General features: G+C 47.2%; 1 pseudogene; it reads left to right on the top strand.

Moving 5' to 3' along the window:
* The first annotated feature begins 9,944 nt into the window (after positions 1-9,944).
* On the top strand, positions 9,945-19,515 carry LOC144102514 (prostaglandin reductase-3-like; annotated as a pseudogene).
* Positions 19,516-21,732: the final 2,217 nt, after the last annotated feature.

Genomic DNA, 21,732 nt, shown 5'->3' with positions numbered 1-21,732 from the left:
CAGATCGCGTGGGCTTGTATCCAGCCCCACAGCTCGCGATATCATCGATTTAGGCTGGGCTAACTAAGCAGGCTTTCAAGTTATCGCCTACAATAACGACGTTGCGAAGGCAGACAGTCACGGCATCCCAAGGAAATTACTGTGACATCAGGAGGCGGCAGTCCAGAAGTGCTTTCAGCGCATGCCCACAAGGGGCGCGCGGTACGCGGCCCTTTCAGGGTCACCAGTGAAGCTAAGCTCTCTCAGACCCTCTACACAAGAATAGCCATCAGAGTGCCAGATGGCACCCTCTATCGGCGAGGTGGGCGCACGCCTGCTCCGTCGGGACCAATCGGAAGGTGCGCACTGGTGTGCGCGTAAGTATCCCCCACCGCTAGACATTGGAGGATCATTATGACTGGCTTCGAAAATTTTGAACGCTAACTGTTGTTGTGACCTACCTAACACAATGACGTCGACGTCGGTGGAAACTTCCACAAGTACTGCTGCCAATCGCTGTGAACGCGATCGCCTTGGGAAGCGACAGGCGAGATCTTTACAACGGAAGAGGACTGACAGCACGATCGCCTAAGGAATCGTCGGGCGGGATCTTTGACCACAGAGAAGAAGCAAGAGTAAGAACGCCTTGAGAAACAACCGCGATTCAGCACGCATGCATTCCTGTAATGGGGAAGCATAAGCATAGGGCGGATTAAGGCTCTATTTTTACCTAGAACGCTTCAAGAATTAAGTGGAGACGGGTTCTATGTAACCGCATTAAGAATAAACGGATGGGGGATGATTTCACTTTAATCAAAGGTTTCCGATTACCGAGGTAAGACAGACTCTGCAAAAGTTTTTGGTCCACATACGAAGTGACTCTCGCTCCAAGTAAAATATGTGGGGCAGAAGTTATGAAAAGAACTTATGTGGATCAACTACCACAGTCACTATCACCGTGTGTACGAGGTCGCAGCTTTCGCGCTGCCTCGCGGTTTTGAGCGCTTCCTTCAAGACTTCGAAAAAGAACGAACGTGCAAAAAAGAACACAGCATTGATTTTAAAAGCACTCAGGGCAAAATCATCAGTATATAAAGGAACACAGAGGACAGCCTGTTTATCGAAAATGAGCTTCTTTGCAACTATAGCCCAGTTGTTTATATTCTTGAAACACACCTATCTGAAACTGCTGTTTACCAATGTGCGAATTGCTAATTGATACTTTTTGGCGGATTTTTAGTGATCTCATTGTTGATAAACTTTAACTTCCTGATTAGACAGCGAAAAGAATCCTAGACTGAAATGCCACAAACCTTTTCAGTGTTACACCATGAGCATTGTCCCACAGTTTCTAAATAAAAATTTAGACGACGCATAAGCTTCGTCTTCAAGAGTGAGACGCGACAGCGTGTTGCAGCGCTGCCAAGGTGTCCACGGAACGCCAACGCCCGTTCGGAGCGACGCGTGGCCCGTTGGACAATTTAATGAAAAGACGCCTGTCTCACATATCTCGGTGGACACCCGAACCGGGCCGTAAGGGAAGGAAATTGAAATGATAATTGGTTTTAAGGAAAAGAAATGAAGCCTGTCTCACAATTCTCGCGGGATACCCATACCGCGCCGTAATGGAACTAAAATCTCTGCCCTTACGGCGCGGTTCAGGCGTCCACCGAGATGCGCCATTTTTCGCTCAACGCCAAAGACGCCGACCTTACCGGCTTTTCTGCGACACGAGCTCCTTAACGCTGTCGCGTTAAAGTTCTTATATCATGGAAAATGGATGCCAGAGCAAAGGCTCTCGTCAATTGTCATGAGAGGAGCTTCGTCTACGGAGCGACGGGGAGGCTGCGAATTGTGGATAGGAGACGTCCTTGCGCTGCGGAGTGTATTGAGAGTGTAAAAGCCTTCCAGGTTACATGACATCCGGCGAAGGCCAACTTAGTCGACATACATGCAATCGGCCACCCTCCACTGCCCGGATAGTGGTTCTGAGCGCCCTTTGCACTCAGCCACAGAAGCAATGTTAGTCATCTATGTGTGGGAATAAAATTCGGGAGGACGATTAAGCTTCGTCTCTAAGACTGAGACGCGACAGCGTGTTGCAGCGTTGCCAAGGGGTCCACGGAACGCCATCGGCCGTTCAGCGCGACGCGTGGCCCGTTGGTTAATTTAAGGAAAGGACGCCTGTCTTTCATATCTCGGTGGACACCCAAACCTGGCCGTACGAGCAGGAAAATCCCTTCCCTTACGGTGCGGTTAAGGTGTCCACCGAGATGCGCCATTTTTCGCTCATCGCCAACGCCGCCGACGACACCGACTTTTCTGCGACATGGGGCTCTTAACGCTGTCGCGTTAAAGCTGAATTTTAGGTGTGCGCGCCTGATTGTTGATTCTTTTTTTGCTCAAGAGCACTAACAGGGCAAAACAGTTCCCTACTTCTTCCTCTTATCTCAATAAACATCTTCCAAAAAATTGAGAAATGACTGCGTTAGCCGGTAATGCGAAATTTGAGCACATTTCTTCGCACGCCACGTGCCACCGCTGGCAGGTGGCAGCCCCATTTCGGGTATCCATTCCTCACTCTCGCCTTGGCAGGTGGTGGCGTTTCCCTCTGCTACTACCTGCCATTGTTCTCAGGCGGCCTGTTACGCCGGAAATGACGACGACTACGACACGGAATGCAGAGACAGGCGCTGAAGAGCTGCGCTCCTAAAGCTGCACCGATTAATATATGTTCAAAACTATAGTATCCTGGTATCACTGGAATGACTGTTTGCTCCCGTTTTAACCAAACTAAGCAGCATATAACTCCACACCGGGGAAAGACAGTGGGATGGCGTGCGGGCTTGTCTATTTACTTATACATTCTGAGGCCCTGTATAGGGCTATTGCATGAGTCAAAACAAATCGATAAATTTATTGCACAAACAACAAAAAATACAAAACTGAAATAAAATACGGCACAGCACAAGAAGTAGACAGCACAGTACGTATCAAAGCACGTAGTACAGGTGTAATACGTCAGTGATCCTCTTTCCCCTCTTTCAATCGCAGCGAGGCACACAACATTGATGTTTAGCAACACATGCGACAACGGCATTCCGGCTGTCACATCACGTGGCTGCTCTCGTACCGAGGCGGACGTCTACCTCCGCCGTTGCCGCGCCTGAACTCCGCGTTGCTTACTCTGCGTCGGTGCTCTTGATCAAAGAACGCCACTTTCGTGCAAAGTTTGCTTGAACGCTTCCACAAGCACCACCTGGTTTTCGAAAATTGGATGTAGCTCTATTAGGAAGATCAAAGAGAAAGGACGACACAGCAGACTTGTGTTCTGATGACCATCCGATGACCTTGTGACGTCATCATAACATGCCCACCGGGGCGGGACGGTGTCAAGTATGTGTCGGGCCACTTCACAGACCACTAGGTTATGCTGGTGGGGCTCAAGGGACACACTCCATCGAGCGAAGACGTCATCGATGGCACATGCAACCCTGGCAAGGACGAAGAAGCAGAACCACCCTACGAAACATAGTTAGATATAGATGAACTCAGTGCACGAATGATGATATGATGTCTGGACAAAATACTGTGTATGTGGCACATCAGCACTCAACGAATGGAATGTCATCTGCTGATTCAGCTGCGTGATAAAAATGGACCGACTGAGTGCTGACTAGCGTGTCAGGAGCAATCGCTGAAGAGCCCTCCTGCCTGTACAAGATTTTCATGTTCACGCTCCCCAATCCTAAAGCCCTTCCCACTAGCGCAATAATGACTCAGAAACACAAAAAATTACCACAGTGCGTATATATTATGCTAACGCATTCAACTTTTAAGGCGCGTTAATTACCAAGTTTTTATAATCAAGGAGGGGGATATGAGGCGCAGGTTCACGTCACGCAGGCCATCCTCGCATCCGACGAGGTCTGGAGATCGCAGCGTCCCTGCTGCGCTGCCAGCCCGCCCTTTCCGCGGTAATGGCACCCTGGTTACTTTTGGCGAACACGGTGGCTGAGAAACAGCAGAGTTCCAGCAGTGAAGCCGCCTGCACCTTCGATGTGTCGATCAGACGTGCTTTCTGGCTCTGGCCACATATTTAATTTATTCCGGATAACCATAGAAATTTACACTGTTAAACATCTTCGCGGACATTTCAATGTGCTTATCACTTATTGGCTTAACTCGAAAATTCGACATCTCTGAATTGGGAAGCGGCGTACTGTGCCGGTGACGTTCTGTAAATACGCGATAGGATGATTGCAGCTGCCAAAAGGCGTTGGCTATTACTCAGGGGGGCCTATGTGCTGAGATAGGCTGACGATTACGATGATGAGTGAATAGACGAGGCGAAAATGCTCCCTTCTTGATTAAAAGAACGATGTTTCTGTAAAACGATGGTGCCTGGCTGATTCATAATCATCCCTCCCTCCGATGCTTTGGACTCCAGTTCAGTGCTATTTTATATTGCTCAGTGCTATTTTAAGGAGTATTTTTATGGCACATTTACGGCTTTCGGATCAGTCAAAAAAGGAATACTTTGGCGCCGTCACTCAACTGAATCGCTTGAAATGTACTTATTAAGGCTTCAACAATGGTATTCACCAGGGTATCGATGCAGGCACAGTCACTGTCCCTGTGGCCCTAGGGTTTAGAGACAACAAATGTCATGTGAAGAATTGTAGTGGAAGTTAGCAAAAAACTATTGGAAGATTGGTGGCGAAAAGGTGATAGGTGACATAAGGTTAGAAGTGTAGGATTAAGAATGTATTAAAGAAAGTGGCGAATGTGTAGACCGATTTATAAGACCATTAAAGAAATACAAAGAAAAAGAAGATGAGACAGTGGCAGCCGCCACCACCCTGTTTCAAAGGGGACGCTCCTATCTCTTCATCTATGCATATATACGCAATTTTCAGCAATGGGACTTTGGCGGGTCGGAAACAAGCCCTGCGGACCGTGCCATGGTGGCGGCTGCTGCTCGTGAAGACCCGTGCTGTAGTGGTTGTAGCTAGCGTGCTCAACTGCCAATGTAATATGTTCAGTGCGCTTAATCGTTCATACAACCAGAAATGTGATTCGTATACCGATACCATAGACATGCGGGCCTTCTTATCGTTGCCGACGCTTTCAGATTTAGCGATAGCAGAAAAATCAGACCAGAAAGTAGGGCACATTGGTGCACGTTCATGACAAAAACAGCACGAATTGAAGGCGACGGACAGAAAGAAAGTAAAAAAACAGACAAGGCTAGGCAGTTTAGGATAGCAGTATAAGATAGGCACTAGAGGAAGGATAGTTAGCCCGTATTTAAATGTATGCTTACTGCAGAGAATGTTATTTGCGAGTTATCGCCCATCCGTGTGCGCCTGTCTGTCTTCGTCTTCTCTACGCGACGCTTCATCATGAATGTAATAGTAAATGTGTTAACTATCTGCAGTAGACAGTACTAGGCGGCTGCTCGAATAGTGGTGCCGTAAAAGATGATAAAATGCAATGCGAAGATCAGTGGCACTTTAACATTACTTCAAAAACGGAGAAATAATGGTATGTAAATTTCCGGCACTTAGAACACTCCCCGCACTACGGTTTCCCAGGATAGGAAGGTTCGGAAAATGTAAAGAGATAAGTTTGGGGCACCAAAATCATACTGTGTCGAAAGGGATCCTGATATTATCCATACCTAAGTCAACATGATGCCAGAGAGTGCTTTGACAACACACCCTCCACCAGATAACCTCCTCTCCTGATGAATTGATGAATCGGTGTGCTGTGAGCCTCAGTATGGGGAGTATGACCTAATGAACAGCTGTCGATTTAATAAGCACATCTGGTGGACAGTTCAAGACACCATTCCAACATGTGTTCTCATAAGCAGGAAAATGCAGTGGTAAAAATCGAACACTACTTTTTCATAAGCTTCTCGAAAATGCATGCGCCTCGAACCGCACGACATATCCGTCATGATTATAAAAGAGGAAAACACTGACCTCACCGCTGAAAGGTAAACGAACAGCGATGAGGAACTGAAGTTAATTGGCGCGTCCTGAACGCCTGCCGCGAATGTTTCATGACATGTCTGCTTTTCAAGCATTAAGGCTGCGAACTGGGCGAGTTGGTACTGATTCATATTTGAACAGCGCAATAAAACAACGAAACACAACGAAGAATGGACACCACAAGCGCTGACTCGCAACTATATTTTTATTCACGTCAAAGGCATCTTCAATACTAAGTACACCAAACACAAACGAGTGGGAAAAACAAAAAAAAACAATGCAAAAGCTAATCATCATGCCCACAACGGTGACAATCGGCACTAGCGCAAGCTACACATCTTGGCCTAATAAGTACATCCTCTCATTATCAGTTAGTGTGACAGAAGGATGACTAATGCAACTATCTGATTCCAAGCGGATGTAAAAAGCCTCCAAAATCTCACGCGTCAGGCTGTCATTATGTTTACCAAGGATGACGGTGTTAAAACAGAGGGGTGCAAGTACCTTCTCTCCAGTGACAGGCAAGGTTACAAGATGACCCATTATCTCAGGACCTGTGGTGCTCACTTAGACGAGTGTTAACGCAACGTCCAGTCTGGCCAATATAAGTCACCCCGCAAGTGCACGGTATCCTGTAGACAACCCCGACATTACAGGGCTCAAGAGGGCTCTTATGGTTGGTCTGACCGCCCCCACTGTTTTTCTTCGCGGTTGTTGCCTTAGCCTTCTCTTGCACCTGCCTGCACACACCTCCAAGTTTTCTTGACGCTGAAAAAACCACATCAACATCGTATCTCGCGGCAACATTCTTTAAATCCACCACCACAAGCCACCACCACAAACTTCTTTTTTTTCTTGTTTTGGCTTATTCCCTCACTTGATCCATCTAAGAAGCTTATCCCATTCCCTAGAAATCACATGAGAAGAGTAACCGCTAGATTTTAATCGGCCAACTTGACGCAAAATATTTTCGTTGATTCTATCAAGACATGACTTGTTCATGGCAGATTTACGGCTAGAAAAAACAATGCCATTTTTTACCAATTCTGTGTGGCCTGATTGGTAATTTAGGAAAGACTTGGTAGAGCGAGGGGAGTATTCCCAACACTCATGACGCTCTTCCAAGAACATTCCTAAATCCCGAAATTGAAGTACCTCTTCTTTAGGAAGTTCAGTCGTGTAAGTTAGGCCCATAGCGCATTCTTTGAAAACCATCAGTACATCTACCACCCTACGTGTCAAGTTCCCCTTCTTAACCAAAATAATATAATCTCGACATACCGAAACATCCTCAGAACCAACCCGTCACATCTACTGTCGATGGATCTGTCTAACCTGGCAATGAACATATTGGCTAACGCAGGTGCTACTTTAGATCCTATGCACACTCCATCACTCTGCACAAACGATTTTTCTTTCCATCCAATGACAGTTGCACGGAGGTAAAAAGACAGAAACTCTAAGATGCTCCCAAGGGACACACCACATCTAGCAATAAAATCAATTTCATTATTGTGATCAGCGGTGCACATTTTAACACTTTTCATGAGCTCATCATCCGGTAGAGGATGATATAGGTCTTACACATCAATGCTGAAAGCATCACACATCCCGGGTAATTGGATTTTAGAAAGTCAACTGCAGCCTCGGAATTAGAGAAGTGAAAAGAATCCTCAATTTTCAGACACAACAAATGCTTTTGAAGATGCTTTGTGCTATGGTGAAGGCTTTTCAAGCCTTCACCATGGCACTAGGCTTTGACCCTGATGGCTGCATTAAGGTAGAGAAATCCAAGTTCCTCCTGCCTGCTTTCCTAAAAACCGAGTCGAAAACCATTTTTGCACGCCTTCAAGAAAACTGACCCTCTCCGAGTTTAAGCCTGTCCAGCTCATTTTTTGCGGCTCGGAGCGCAGTTAAGGTCACCTCTGGCGAATACCAAGTCATTCAACTGCGCATCCACTAGGCTTGAAACCTGGGGGTTTTCTTCGTTTCAAGAGCCCCATCAATTCGGAATGTCACTCATTTAGAAAGCACCGAACTAAACGGAACCACGCATCGCACAAGCAGTCACGTGGACAACCCTTTGGCTCCTGCCGCGGAGTAATACGCGGCATTGAGGCAACACTGCCTGCGCTGAACTTACGGCCAAGCTCTACACACCATACTGCGCCATCCTTTCTGGGTGCATGATGGGGAGGACTGGTGACAGGCTCGTTTCCTTTGAAGGTACTCATGTTCATCGGTTCATCCTCTACTAACGTGCCGAACATCGCTTCCTCTTTTAAGATCCACAATCTCAGCTTTGCATCACGTATCTCGCCATTGATCAGTGGGCCGACGTCGGCCACAGGTAGGGCAGACCATACTGCCCTACATGCAGCCAGTATTTGCGGAAACCTGGAGAAAAACGCACGTTCATTCTGTGGAGAAAAACACAACTTCAAAAACACAGCCCGCATGCTGCCAACATTTCCAACGGCCTGGTCCGAGTACGAACTCCTCGCAGTTCAGTGAAGCCCTGCCTACAAATGACAAGCCGGCCTCGGCGCTTCAGAAAAGAAGCATATCATGGAACTGCCCACATCAAGGTATCGTATCTAGAGCGGAGGACGCATTCTGTCTGAGACCACCGAACCACCAGTCGCAATCATCCGGTCAGCCGCCCGTTCTTTCAAGTTGGGTTGGTCGGACGCTGCTCCCCTGAAACCACCTTCGCTGCCAACCTCTTATCAAATCTATCACCAAACTTCACATAGAATTGCCTCGTCACACCATAACTGTGACCAAGTTGCGACTTCTCTTTCCACGACCCCACCACCCTCTATCATGTCACCACTGCTCTCACCTATGGCTATTCCTATGGGCCTTTTTATTTATTAAGAATACTGCCAGGCAATGGTTGAGGCATTACCAGGTAGGCATTACATGCACCATATTTAAAAAAAATGATTATGAGACTACCCAAAGAAGGTCGGCAAAAGACAATAGCCAAGCCAATTCATAGAGTACAGAGAGCTGAAATGATGTTAATAAATTAGCACGAATAAGTTTCAAAAAGACACAAGTGCAAAAAGGGAAACATGGGCACAACAGACCACCGGTGATATGATGTAGACAGAATGATGAAAAAATCTTTCTAATCACATCACTAATGCTTGAAACTAATGCTTCACTAATGCTTGGGAGATGCAGCGATGGCGTAGAGGTAGAACATCCGCCTCGCGTGCAAGAGGACCGGGGTTCAAATCCTGGTGCCGCGCAATTCTCCACCGGGTTTAAAAAAAAAATCCGCGCGTCGATGGAATTGCATAACCAGGCCGGGAGTGCGGCCTGATCTCGGTGACCAGAACCGACCACGCACTCTCTCACGAGAGCAGCATTTGGCCACTCTGGTGTAGTACTTGGCCACAACCTTCTATGATCAAACCAATTAACCCTCAGCCCTCAGTCCCCAGCGGCTGCAGAGCAACTGATCACGGCGGCGGTCAGACCTGTGACGCAGCGGAGGGTGCTAAGAATCTCTGGCTCCGGAGAGGCCGCCATTGGAATCTGAACCTGGCAACGTTTAACGCTAGAACTTTAGCTAGTGAGGCTAGCCTAGCAGTGCTGTTTGAGGAACTAGCGGGAATCAAATGGGATGTGATAGGGCTTAGCGAAGTTAGGAGGACAGGTGAGGCGTATACAGTACTAAAGGACGGACACATACTGTGCTATCGCGGGCTAGAGGATAGACGAGAACTAGGTGTGGGATTCCTCATTAATAAGGATATAGCTGGCAACGTAGAGGAGCTCTACAGTATTAACGAGAGGGTAGCAGCTATAGTAATTAGGCTGAATAGGAGGTACAAGCTGAAAGTGGTGCAGGCCTACGCACCCACATCCAGCCATGATGACCAGACCGTTGAAAGTTTCTATGAGGACGTAGAATCAGCAATGAATAAAGTAAAATCGCAGTACACTGTACTGATGGGCGACTTCCATGCGATGGTGGGCAAGAAGCAGGCTGACGACCACGCGGTAGGTGAATATGGGATAGGTGCTAGAAATAGCAGGGGAGAGTTATTAGTCGAATTCGCGGATAGAAATAATCTACGGATCATGAATACCTTCTTCCGCAAACGAGAAAACAGGAAGTGGACCTGGAAGAGCCCCAATGGTGAGAGTAAAAATGAAATCGACTTCATACTATGCGCTAAACCTGGCATCATTCAGGATGTGGCCGTCCTCGGAAAGGTGCGTTGTAGCGACCACAGAATGGTAAGGTCTAGAATTAGCTTAGACTTGAAGAGGGAACGGAAGAAGCTAGCGAAGAAGAAGACCATTAACGAGTTAGCCGTAAGATGGAAAGCACAGGAGTATAGGATAGCGCTGCAAAACAGATATTCAGCTTTAACTGAGGAAGATGATCTTGATGTTCATTCAATGCACGATAATCTGACATCAATAATTACGGAGTGCGCAGTAGAAGTAGGCGGTAGGACAGTTCGAAAGGATACCGGGAACCTATCTCAGGTGACGAAAGATCTGATTAGGAAGCGCCAAAACATGAGGGCATCTAACCCTACCGATAGAATAGAACTAACGGAGCTATCAAAGTTAATAAATGAGCGCAAGGTAGCCGACATAAGGAAGTTTAATATGGAGAGAATCGAGCATGCTATAAAGAACGGAGGTAGCCTAAAAACAGTGAAGATGAAACTAGTCATAGGTAAAAACCAGATGTATGCATTAAGAGACAAGCAGGGCAAGGTCATTAGCAATATGGATAAGATAGTTAACGTAGCCGAAGAGTTCTACACAGACCTGTACAGTAGCCAATGTAATCAGAGCGTCAATGAGAAATACAGCAGTGCACAGCAATGCGTCATCCCGCCAGTAACGAAAGATGAAGTAAAGAAAGCCTTAGAAGCAATCAAAAGGGGAAAAGCAGCTGGGGAGGATCAGGTAACAGCAGATCTGTTGAAGGATGGAAGGGACATCGTGCTAGAAAAACTAGCCACCCTGTATACGCAATGCCTCATGACCTCGAGTGTACCAGAAGCTTGGAAGAATGCAAACATTATCTTAATTCATAAGAAGGGAGACACCAAGGACTTGAAAAATTACAGGCCGATCCGATTACTATCCGTTGCCTAAAAAGTATTTACTAAGGTAATCGCTAATAGAGTCAGGGCCACGTTAGACTTTAATCAACCAAATGATCAGGCAGGCTTTCGTAAAGGATATTGCACAATAGATCATATTCACACTATCAATCAGATGATAGAGAAATGCGCAGAATATAACCAACTTCTATATATAGCTTTCATTGATTACGAGAAAGCATTAGACTCAGTGGAAACCTCAGCAGTCATACAGGCATTGCGCAATCAGGGGGTAGAAGAGCCTTATGTCAAAATACTGGAAGATATATATAGCAACTGCACAGCCACTATAGTCCTCCATAAAGTCAGCAATAAAATTCCAATAAGGAAGGGCGTCAGACAAGGAGACAAGATCTCGCCAATGCTGTTCACCGCATGTTTACAGGAGGTATTTCGAGGCCTGAATTGGGAACAGTTGGGAATAAGAATAAATGGAGAATACCTAAATAATCTGCGATTTGCTGATGACATTTCCTTGCTGAGTCACTCAGGAGGGGAACTGCAAATCATGAGCAATGAGTTAGACAGGCAGAGCAGATCGATGGGTCTAAAAATTAACATGCAGAAAACCAAGGTAATGTTCAACAGCCTAGCAAGGGAACAACAGTTCACAATTGGCAGCGAGAGCCCGGAAATTGTGACGGAATACGTCTACTTAGGGCAGGTAGTGACAGCTGATCCGGATCATGAGAGGGAGATAACTAGAAGGATAAGAATGGGGTGGAGCGCATATGGCAAATTCTCGCAGATCATGAGTGGCAGTGTACCAATTTCCCTCAAGAGGAAAGTGTACAACAGCATAATCTTAGCGGTACTCACCTACGGAGCAGAAACGTGGAGGCTAACGAAAAGAGTTCAGCTTAAGTTGAGGACAATGCAGCGAGCCATGGAAAGAAAAATGATAGGTGTAACGTTAAGAGATCGAAAGCGGGCAGAGTGGGTGAGAGAACAAACACGGGTTAATGCCATCCTAGTCGAAATCAAGAGAAAGAAATGGGCTTGGGCAGGGCATGTAGTGCGAAGGCAAGATAACCGCTGGTCCTTAAGGGTAACGGAGTGGGTTCCAAGAGAAAGTAAGCGTAGTAGGGCGCGGCAGAAGGTTAGGTGGGCGGATGAGATTAAGAATTTTGCAGCAAAGGATGGATGCAGCTGGCAAAGGATAGGGTTAATTGGAGAGACGTGGGAGAGGCCTTTGCCTTGCAGTGGGTGTAGTAAGGCTGATGATGATGATGATGATGAATGCTTTAAACACACGGCGCCTGCCTGTACACCCCTCATTTAGATGCCCATGGCGTGTCGAGAAAAACCTTCACCATCTGACTCCCCTGATCGAGCAACAACTACTTCTGTACACAACTGGTGATTTCTCGGCCCGGCTGCTTAGAAATTGCTTCAGCGCAAAGTTATGATAAGCTTGTCTCTGTGCGACGGGTGCTGTAGCAAAAAAACAAAGAGGAGACACTCTGAAAGGGACACACGACAAGTGCTTGTCCTATATGTTCGTCCTTTTTTCGATTAGAATGCTTTTTTGCTCTGCAGTCCACGTCATGACCTATATGAGCATACCCCACTTCTCAGCCTCCTAACTAGAGCAATTATCGTGCGTGCGTTTCCACGTGCTCTATGTTTCTTTGTTTTGTGTTTCAGTACCAGTCATTAACGATTACCAGCATGTCCCACTTTAAGTTTCAGGGTTGCATCTCCTATGACACCGGAATACGGGCGACATGAATGCTGCCACGGCAGCCGCAGTGCATTTTTGTTTCGCACTTCGAACCTTCAGTGTATTGCGACTATGCAAGGCCGCCAGGAGTGTGACAACTGGCAAACCGGGACAACTGCTTTGCAAGTACAGGTTATCCTGGTTGCGCAGGTGAACCGTCCGTCCAGTGTGAGGACAGTGTCCAAAGCAGAGGGCCGTGGCGACGAGCTTCGAGGTTCCTGGCGAGTTTCGCAAGCTGGTGTGCGTAAAAAACGACTCCCAACTTCCGCGAGGCGGTCTCCATTCCGACGGTGCCCACGCCGATGCCCTGGCTGGGAGAGGTGCTTGTGCGCGCCCGCTATGCAGTAGTCAACGCCTCGGACGTCAACGCCATTGCTGGTCGGTTCGAGTCGGCAAATGGCGAGCCCCCTTTTGACCTGGGCCTCAAGTCGGTCGTCGATATTGTCGCAGTTGGTGCCCACGTTGATGGGTTTAAGCTAAACACACAGCAAACACGGTACAGATGGCGCCATTAAGCTTCTGCCTATGATTCCTTGCGTTATGCTTGCGTATGCTTGTGCTTCGTCTGGCATTGGCGTTGTACGCCATTTCATAAGAGGGCCGGAATACATATTTTTTTTCCCTATTGCGGCATATTAGGAGGCATGAAAACTATTGCCGAGCTTTCGAAGTTCTGATGTTTAATCTGTGGCATGTTGACATTGTTTGGCTTCAGTGAATTTATGTTGTTGCGAACCTGAAGAAGGTGGCTCAGAGTATTGGAGACGAGTGGTTTCACTTGCAAGTTTGTATTCGCATACATAAAAAATATTTATTCATTACGATACAAACTATTCGAACTCTAGGGCAGTGAGCACACTAAACATAAAGGCTGGGACAGCTCAGGTCTCCCACGTTGGAACAGGTCGTCGCTTTAGTCGTGTTTAGCCCTCGGAGCTCGCGCATTGGTCTTCAAGACACCCCCCTCCGTCCCTCATCAAGCTAATCCCCAGCCCGCGTACGCCTGGGACACGCGCGCGTCTGGGATCCGTCAGCGGGAAGTTTTGTGCTGTGAATGGCTTTGAGGTAGCCAGTGTGCGCTGTACAGGCATGAGCAGAGAGACCAAACAGCGCACCACACCTTCGCAGATCGCTGCACCTGAGTGAAGAGGGCAACGGCTTGTCTTGGTGTCTTCTCCGTACCCCAAAGAGTGAGTGACAGCGCGCGAACTCAAGCTAGACTTAACATAACGCTTTAAAATTTATTCAAGGGCTGCGGCATGCTTTGGTGAATACACATATCAAAATGGAGCAATGTATAACTGCAAGTGCAACAGGTCATGCAGACGGCCACAACTTCTGTGCAACGTGGCCCTTCCTGTAACCAGAAAGAGTCGTTAACCTTCCGCGTTTTGTACAAATAAATCTGAGCACGAAGGTGTGGTGCGAGATGAACACAAATAGAAAAGGCTAAAATCGCTGTCCAGGCTGACACAAATTTGTCATGCAAACCGCGCTAACTCACATATATACTAACAAGGCACTTGCAGTGTGCGATACAGCCTGCAGCACGTCGTTCTCATGTCCGTACTGCCCTGTTCGCATGGATGTCACTCCCCGGTCCAATCCTCTCCCGCTGTGTGTGCCCTAGCGGGAGCTACAAGTTGGCCCACAGCATACTCTCAGAGCTGGGGAGCCCTGCTGTGTTCCTGTCAGGGGTTTAGCTAGTGAGCGTCAATGACAGACGTTGAGGGGCTAATAGCCTCCAGGATCATGCGCTACCCGGAAAGCCACATGGCTCAGCAACTCGTCTGACGATTCACCTGAGAATAGTGTATACATTGGTATTAGTGACATCTGACTCCTGTAGCACGGGAAGAAGTCCCTGTTGAGTCTGTGCTAACCAACCTTGACTGCCCTGCATTTCTTAGCATAGCACCTTGATTTGGGCTCCATGCAATTGCATGCATCGACTTCAACGTTGCAAGACCCACACGTCTTCCCTTGCAGCTCTCTATTCTCTACTTACGTAGGCTGCGCACGTGATTGAGGGGATCTGAGACAGTATTCCAAATACTGTCCATTGCCAATTTGTCCATTTAATCGTGTTATTGGTCACTGACATATACACTCTGCTTTAAAACGTCCGTGAAAAGTGGCCCGACCATTGGGTAGTTAGCGACCGGACCTCACCCTTGGCTACGATATGCAGCCAATGGTGAAGTGCATCGCAGCGTTTTGTCAACAGCAGGCGACCAGAATTGACCACTGGCTCCCGGGAATTGGGTGAGACATGCAGCCAATGAAAAGGTCCGGTCGTCAAGCCCCCAATCGCTCCGTCATTTCCCACAGACGCTTGAAAACTGCAGGGTATACTTGAGAGACTAATCAGAGATGACCAAATAGACGCGAAGTAGAATATGGCCCCTGGTTCCTGGGGTCTAAAGCACGAACATCTGTAGACGTCGAGGAGCCGTCCAATTCACCGTCTTACGTCTCCACACTGAAGAGGCGGACTTAACGCCGCTTTTTACTGTTGGCATGGTCACAGCAATACTCTTTCGTGACAACAATTCGGCTTTGCTCGGATACTTTATCCTGTTCTCGCAGTCTTCAATTGCTTTTATGACTGATCGCTCCATCGTCTCCGCCTCGTAGTTGAGGTTGACTTCACTAGCACTGTCGAGCAGTCAACATACAACAAGCACAGGGAATTGTGATGAAAGAGCAGTAGCTATACCCACCGCCACCTGAGAAAGCTGATGTTTTTCATTAAGCGAGACAACAAAGGCTGGGTTCTCACCCGAGAGCCTCGGCGCAGTTCTGGTTGCTTTGTGGCGCCTTTGTCTTGCAGTGTAAATGTGTGTCAAAGAGGTTCTGTCAACAATTACTTCGACTAAGCCCTCCAATCAGCTCTCTGTCAAAAAAAACGATAGGAGGAAATCGTCGCCTTAAGGGTATGGCGCGATAGCGTCAGTGGGTTATTGGCGGTAAACAGCTTTTAATAAGTTCTGCGGACTGCGCCGGCGAATTTCAGTTTGTTGTTTTTCTGCGTGGCGTCAATCAGACCAATGAGGACGAAAGACTTCACTCGCATGTGTGTATTTGCATAAAGGCAAATTACACAAAGTGTGATAAAAATATTTTGAACTAAACGGCAGTGCGTGCGCTTAACATATAGACAGAGACCACCCGGGTCACACGCGTCTGAACCGGACGCCGCTTTAGCCGGGACTCTCGCTCGAAGCTCTCGGTGTCGGCCGCCGCATCGCATAGCCAAAGAGGATACGGAGTGGCCGGGTGTCATCTTGTGTGCCGATGATCGCAGGGAAGGCCTCGAGGGTAGGAGGCGGATGAATGCAAGATCCCAGGGTGGATGTCGCGAAATGACCGTCACTAATAGTCAAGTAAGAGGCAGCGCCGACCTGATGCTCTGAAGCATCTCTGCTGACATAACTACCATCGCTCTATTCTTAGACCGTAGCGATGCGTTCGGCTGTCTTGGCCACCTCCGCTTTATGTTCGGCTACAGAAAGCTGCGCTGGAAAGGTAATGTAATGCCCCACTTGTGCCTTTAAGGAAAAATAAATGATGAGCCAACCGGATTAGAGACATCTGCAGGCGCTAGCAACCGCTATACACCAATTAGAACATGGCGCAAGGAGTCGGGGCGATGGTGGAGTGGGATTAGCCGCAGTTAAACCAAGCTGCTCTAATTGTTCCGGCACTGTTCACAATGTCACTGGGAAAACGTGGAGGGGAAAGTTTTTTCTATAGAATACCATTCCAACTGGAGAATTTCGGAAATTCTGGCTTCACTTTTGGGTTGGTTTGACCAAGGTCATTGTTCGCCTGGGTTTGCAGAGAATGGGAGCTGGAACTATGGATTGGGCAAAAGATATCTTGATTTTCAATTCAAAACTTTTGGGTTACAGTCTGTTTGTTGTAACTGCGGACAATGGTGGCCACAGACGAGTGAATGGCGGATTTCGCCACACAGGAGAGTATTCAGCGGCTAACATTAAGGAGCACATTTGGGGACCACAATAAAGACAACAAAAACAAACAATTAAGAGACCAATTTAGCAACCAAGAGTACCACTGTTGCGATGAGCGCTAAGAACCTTAAACGTCGGCGGCAACGCTCCTTTTCTTCTGTGCTGGGCCGATCGTCGTGCCTCAGCTCAACGAAAAGAGAAAAAGACCTAACTAAATATAAGCGACCTATCAGCACTGGCACCGACAAAAATGAGCGCCGGCTTTACAACTGAACTGCACTGTTCGTCATTATTCAGACATTACCTGCCTGTCGCAATAGCACAGGATGCATTTATTGTGCTTCTATAACCGCTTGGAATTTCGAACTACTTTTAAACTATCGTGTATGCCTGGTTGACCTCTCTTGATTATTTGGCCCGTTCATGAGCTTACAAGCTGAAAATGGCCGACTGTTTTAGAATCAGGGGATACCTTCGTTTCTTCTTATAAACGGCAGGTGTCCTTGCAGAAGCGAGAGGTCTTCTTGCAGTGCTTCATTTTCGGTGACCACCCGTCGTAAAGTGCAATTATTCTTTAGGTAATGCACAGGCGACTCTTGCCATGTGACCTGCTCCTATCTAGATAACCAAACAAGTGTACATATGATGTAACCGGCTCTACCAAAACAAAAAAAGGTCGTACAAAACTGAAAGAAAATCCAGGAACTAAATGAGAACTAAATGAGGAACTAAATGTTCTAAGAGAAAGTTCTGTTTTTTTTTCTAAAGTATGTCGTTCAAAGTATGCCTTTTGCAATAGAAGTCCGGCGTTAACCAGTGTTCAGAATTGTTTTGAGCACTTTCTTGTTCACTGCACACACTGCAGACTGTTTGTGAGAGATGCAAACTCCATATATTTTTTCTTCTAAACGTGTACTGCAAAGATGCTTACGGTTCATTACAAGTGGGATGTCTTTCTAGTATGTTATTCTATCCTGTTGCTGTATCCAGGGTGTATCGCCTAAGACCTTCTGCATTTATAAAAATAAGCTCTTTCTGAGTTAGAAGAGCGCTTGACATTGCACTGTCAGTGGCGTAATGGGTCAGATTGCATCAAGGTGAGACAATTAGCAGGCTAGTTAACTAAACATGAGAGAGCAACGCAAAAGAACGGAACAGAAGACAACAGAAATATAGAAACACAGGACGGGCGCCGTTTATGTTTTCTGTGCCGCTCTTTTACGCTGCTCTCTAATATTTGAAGTATGAACCAACTAACCCAAACTCGGATTTTAGTTAACTAATATTGAGTAGTGAACTTTTTAAGTACTACAGCTCCCTGATTAATGACAGGCCTGTAGCGAACTGTAACACCCATATCAGTTTTTAGAATTTCCAAAACGCCATTAGCCTTGGCGCCGTGGCTGAACACATCTTAGCGTAATGAGCCAGAATGCATGAGCTTTCGAGAAGCTTGCAGGCAAAGCAACTTCTGTGGTGCACGTAACTCGAGGAAATAGCCAAAATTTGTTGGGCTACCGCGCCGAAGGTAATTACCTTTTCGAAATTCTAAAACCTGGTATGGATATTACTTACGGTGAGCTAGACACCTCTCAATAATTATAGAGCCCAACAGTAATAGTTAAAAGTTAACTATTCAATATTAGTTAACCATCCTACTAGTTAGCACGTATTACATGTATTTTGATGTAATACACCACTGGCAATCCGATGAAGAAAAAAAAAACTCTTTTAACTCAAGAAGCCTATTTTTGAAAATTGCAAAAAATCTTATATGAAACGCGCTGTATATGCGAAAAGAATGGTTTTTTTCTTTTGCAACATCACGTGACGCAAGATCCTTTCTTTTTGGACAGGTTGGTGACGCGGTTGCCACCCTCAACTTCTCCAAGTTGGGCGCCTTTGCCGAGTACCAGTGCCTGCGTGCAGAGCACGTGTTCCCCGTCCCGAAGGCCGTGCCCGAGATCGTCCCTCAGCTGAGTGGTCTGACTGCACTCATCGGCCTCGATCGGCACGGCCGCATCCGTGCAGGCGAGACTGCTGGTGACCTCAGGCACCGGCGGACTCGGACAACTAGCCGTGCACTACGCACGCGCCGCCGGATGGCACGTGGTAGCCACCTGCTCTTCCGACCAGAAGGAGACCTACTTACGCAGCCTGGGTTGCGAGGCGGTCGTCAACTACCGCAACGCTGACCTGGACGCCGGGCTAAGTCGAGGTTACCCGGACGGCTTCGACGTTGTCTTGGAGACGGTCGGCGGCCAGATATTCGACGTGCTCTGCAAGAAGCTCCGGCCTCGAGGCCGACTAGTGGTAGTAGGTGCCACGAGCGGCTAGAGGAGTGACCAGCCTTTTCCCGATGTCGATTTTAGCGGGCTGCCCTTCCATCTCCTGTCCAAGTCTGTGGTGCTCTCCGGCTTCCTGATATTTCAGTATAATGACCTATACCGGCAGCACATTACGAGGCTGAACATGCAGCTTCAGAGTTGCCGCCTTGTTCCCGTAGTTGACTTTGCATTGCAGTCCACCGGTGGAGACCTGGAAGGTCGCAATGGGTGCATTAGCGGTGATCAGTATCTGTATTCACGCAAAAGCATCGGGAAGGTGACAGTAAAATTTGACTGATTTGCAGCTTTTCTACTTCTTCAAGTACCCAGAACGAGTGAACCGATCAACACGCAATAAAAAGAGATAGGAAAGTCCGACTGCGATGTGCTGCCGACTCTCCTTCCAGGCAAACTTCGTTGAACACCGTTAGTTGAATCTCATTAGCAGTACTGTTAGAACCACTGAAAGACAAATTACTCTTGCAATTTATACGGTTCTCTCCTAACCGTGTCCAGGCTATACGAGCAAACCTAATCTGATCTCACTACCTGAATCTCTGCCGTTTCTGGCTATAATAATTTGCCCTTGGTATCGATCCTGTTACAGCGAGAGACGTATATACACCTGTCACGTGAAATATCTGCCATGTGAGTTCCAATAGGCGGCGGTGTGTCTTAATTTCGTCCATAAAATTCATGTTCATCCAAAAACCAACAAGATGTCGAAGCACGCCCATGTCAGAAGCAAGGCGCACAAGTAGTTTTATTGTATACTGTATTCTACAGAAGGATGGCACTGAAATTATTCTATTGTGGGACTACAGTTTGCTGCTGTATTTAACAGTACTGCATTTATCAACTTTGTTTCCTCCGCCACTGAACATCTGCATTTGACGGGCCAGGCCGCAATAGTGATGTGTGAGAAGATCTTTTCGCAATTTGGTTATTTAACGCATTCAATGCAGCAGCGATTTTTGGTGGGCCATTGAGTTTCCTTGGGTACGGCGTGACCCCACAGTGAGCCGTCGGGGAAGTCAACTTCTTGGAATCACAAACAGATGACAATAGAGGCCTGGTATGTGTGCTTTTCGCAGGGTTCTTGAAAAATCTAAGCTGTCCCGCGGCTTCACCGAACGACTCAGTACTCGTGCTACACAGCACGAACCATCTGAGGTGACACACGGCCGCGTGAACGTGTTAGAACAGAGCATCGCAGTACAGCCTGAGCTCTTATACAAGGGCACCGAAATGCAAGGTATTATTACCCTGGTGATAAACATTGCAAGTCACTTCTGTGATCAATTCAGCTGAGGTACTTGTTTTGCATGGCGGGCAAAATGACTTTTTTATAGACTATCTCAGAAGCATACTGCAGCACTTTAGAGTATTAGGAAAGGTCGGAAGATAAAGAGAAGCCACATATTGATGACACTATCCAGCCGATAGGCGAGAATCCATGGCTATCACTGTTTAACATTCATTGTCTACTTCCTAAATAAAAATTGACCGGAGCACACCAACGTGAGTGAAAGGTTGAGGCACAAGCACATGGATATCTCAAATGTTTGTGGTACCAAAGCAATAAACATCCGACATAGTTGAGATGTGGCTTAGCATGTGCCGAGCAAAGAAGAAATCGCCAGAGTGACATGGACTGCCTACACTGGCGGCTGATGCCATCACAGGCCTCATCGGAGCAGCTGTTATCTTAAAACTGGGCTTCAGTGATGGATACTGCCAGCTATTGTTGCATCATCATCATCATCATCAGCAGCAGCAGCAGCAGCAGCAGCAGCAGCAGCAGCAGCAGCAGCAGCAGCAGCAGCAGCAGCAGCAGCAGCAGCAGCAGCAGCAGCAGCCTGACTACACCCACTGCAGGGCAAAGGCCTCTCCCACGTCTTTCTAATTAACCCTGTCCTTTGCCCGCTGCGCCCAAAACTATCCCTGCAAACTTCCTAATCTCATCCGCCCACCTAACCTTCTGCCACCCTCTGCACTTGAACTTAAACCACATTATACTCCAGCTGAGTTGTTCCAGAATACTATCTGAAAAGTGCTGGTTCTTGGAGTATTATTTCAGCGATGATATCTTTGCCTATGGAGAAAAAAATGATAAAACACTTTATGTCATGCTGCAACGCGTCATGGGTTGCAGATTTACACTCATTTCAGCCAAGTGTTTTGTCCCTCAAAGCGAGTAGACATTCATTGATCATATGTTTTCAACCAAAGGCATGAGGCCTGGGTGATCCTGCAAGCATCAAAGAATTTCTGGATATGGTTCCAGTGAACAATGCTATAGATGCGAAAAGTCCACTGGTCACCTTCACATACTCAAGATCCAAACTTAGCGCTTTTAAAAGTTCCGCTTTGTGAAATCGCAAAGGAGGTTAACTGCATGTGCACGTGAAGAAATGCACGCTCACAAGCAGCCATGTCCTGGCATACTTTGGCACTTAAAAGGTGGCCCACCTAACTCTAGGCACACACCCAGTGGGCCTAGGAGTAATTGAAAAGAAAATGACAATAAATACAAGAGATTAAATATGTGTGCTGGAGCTTTAGGAAGACAGAAACAACTAC

This window comes from Amblyomma americanum, chromosome 8 (genome assembly GCF_052857255.1).
Source record: "Amblyomma americanum isolate KBUSLIRL-KWMA chromosome 8, ASM5285725v1, whole genome shotgun sequence".
NCBI lineage: Eukaryota > Metazoa > Arthropoda > Arachnida > Ixodida > Ixodidae > Amblyomma > Amblyomma americanum.
The sequence above is the reverse complement of the archived record's forward strand: the minus strand, read 5'-3'. Positions and strand labels throughout refer to the sequence as shown.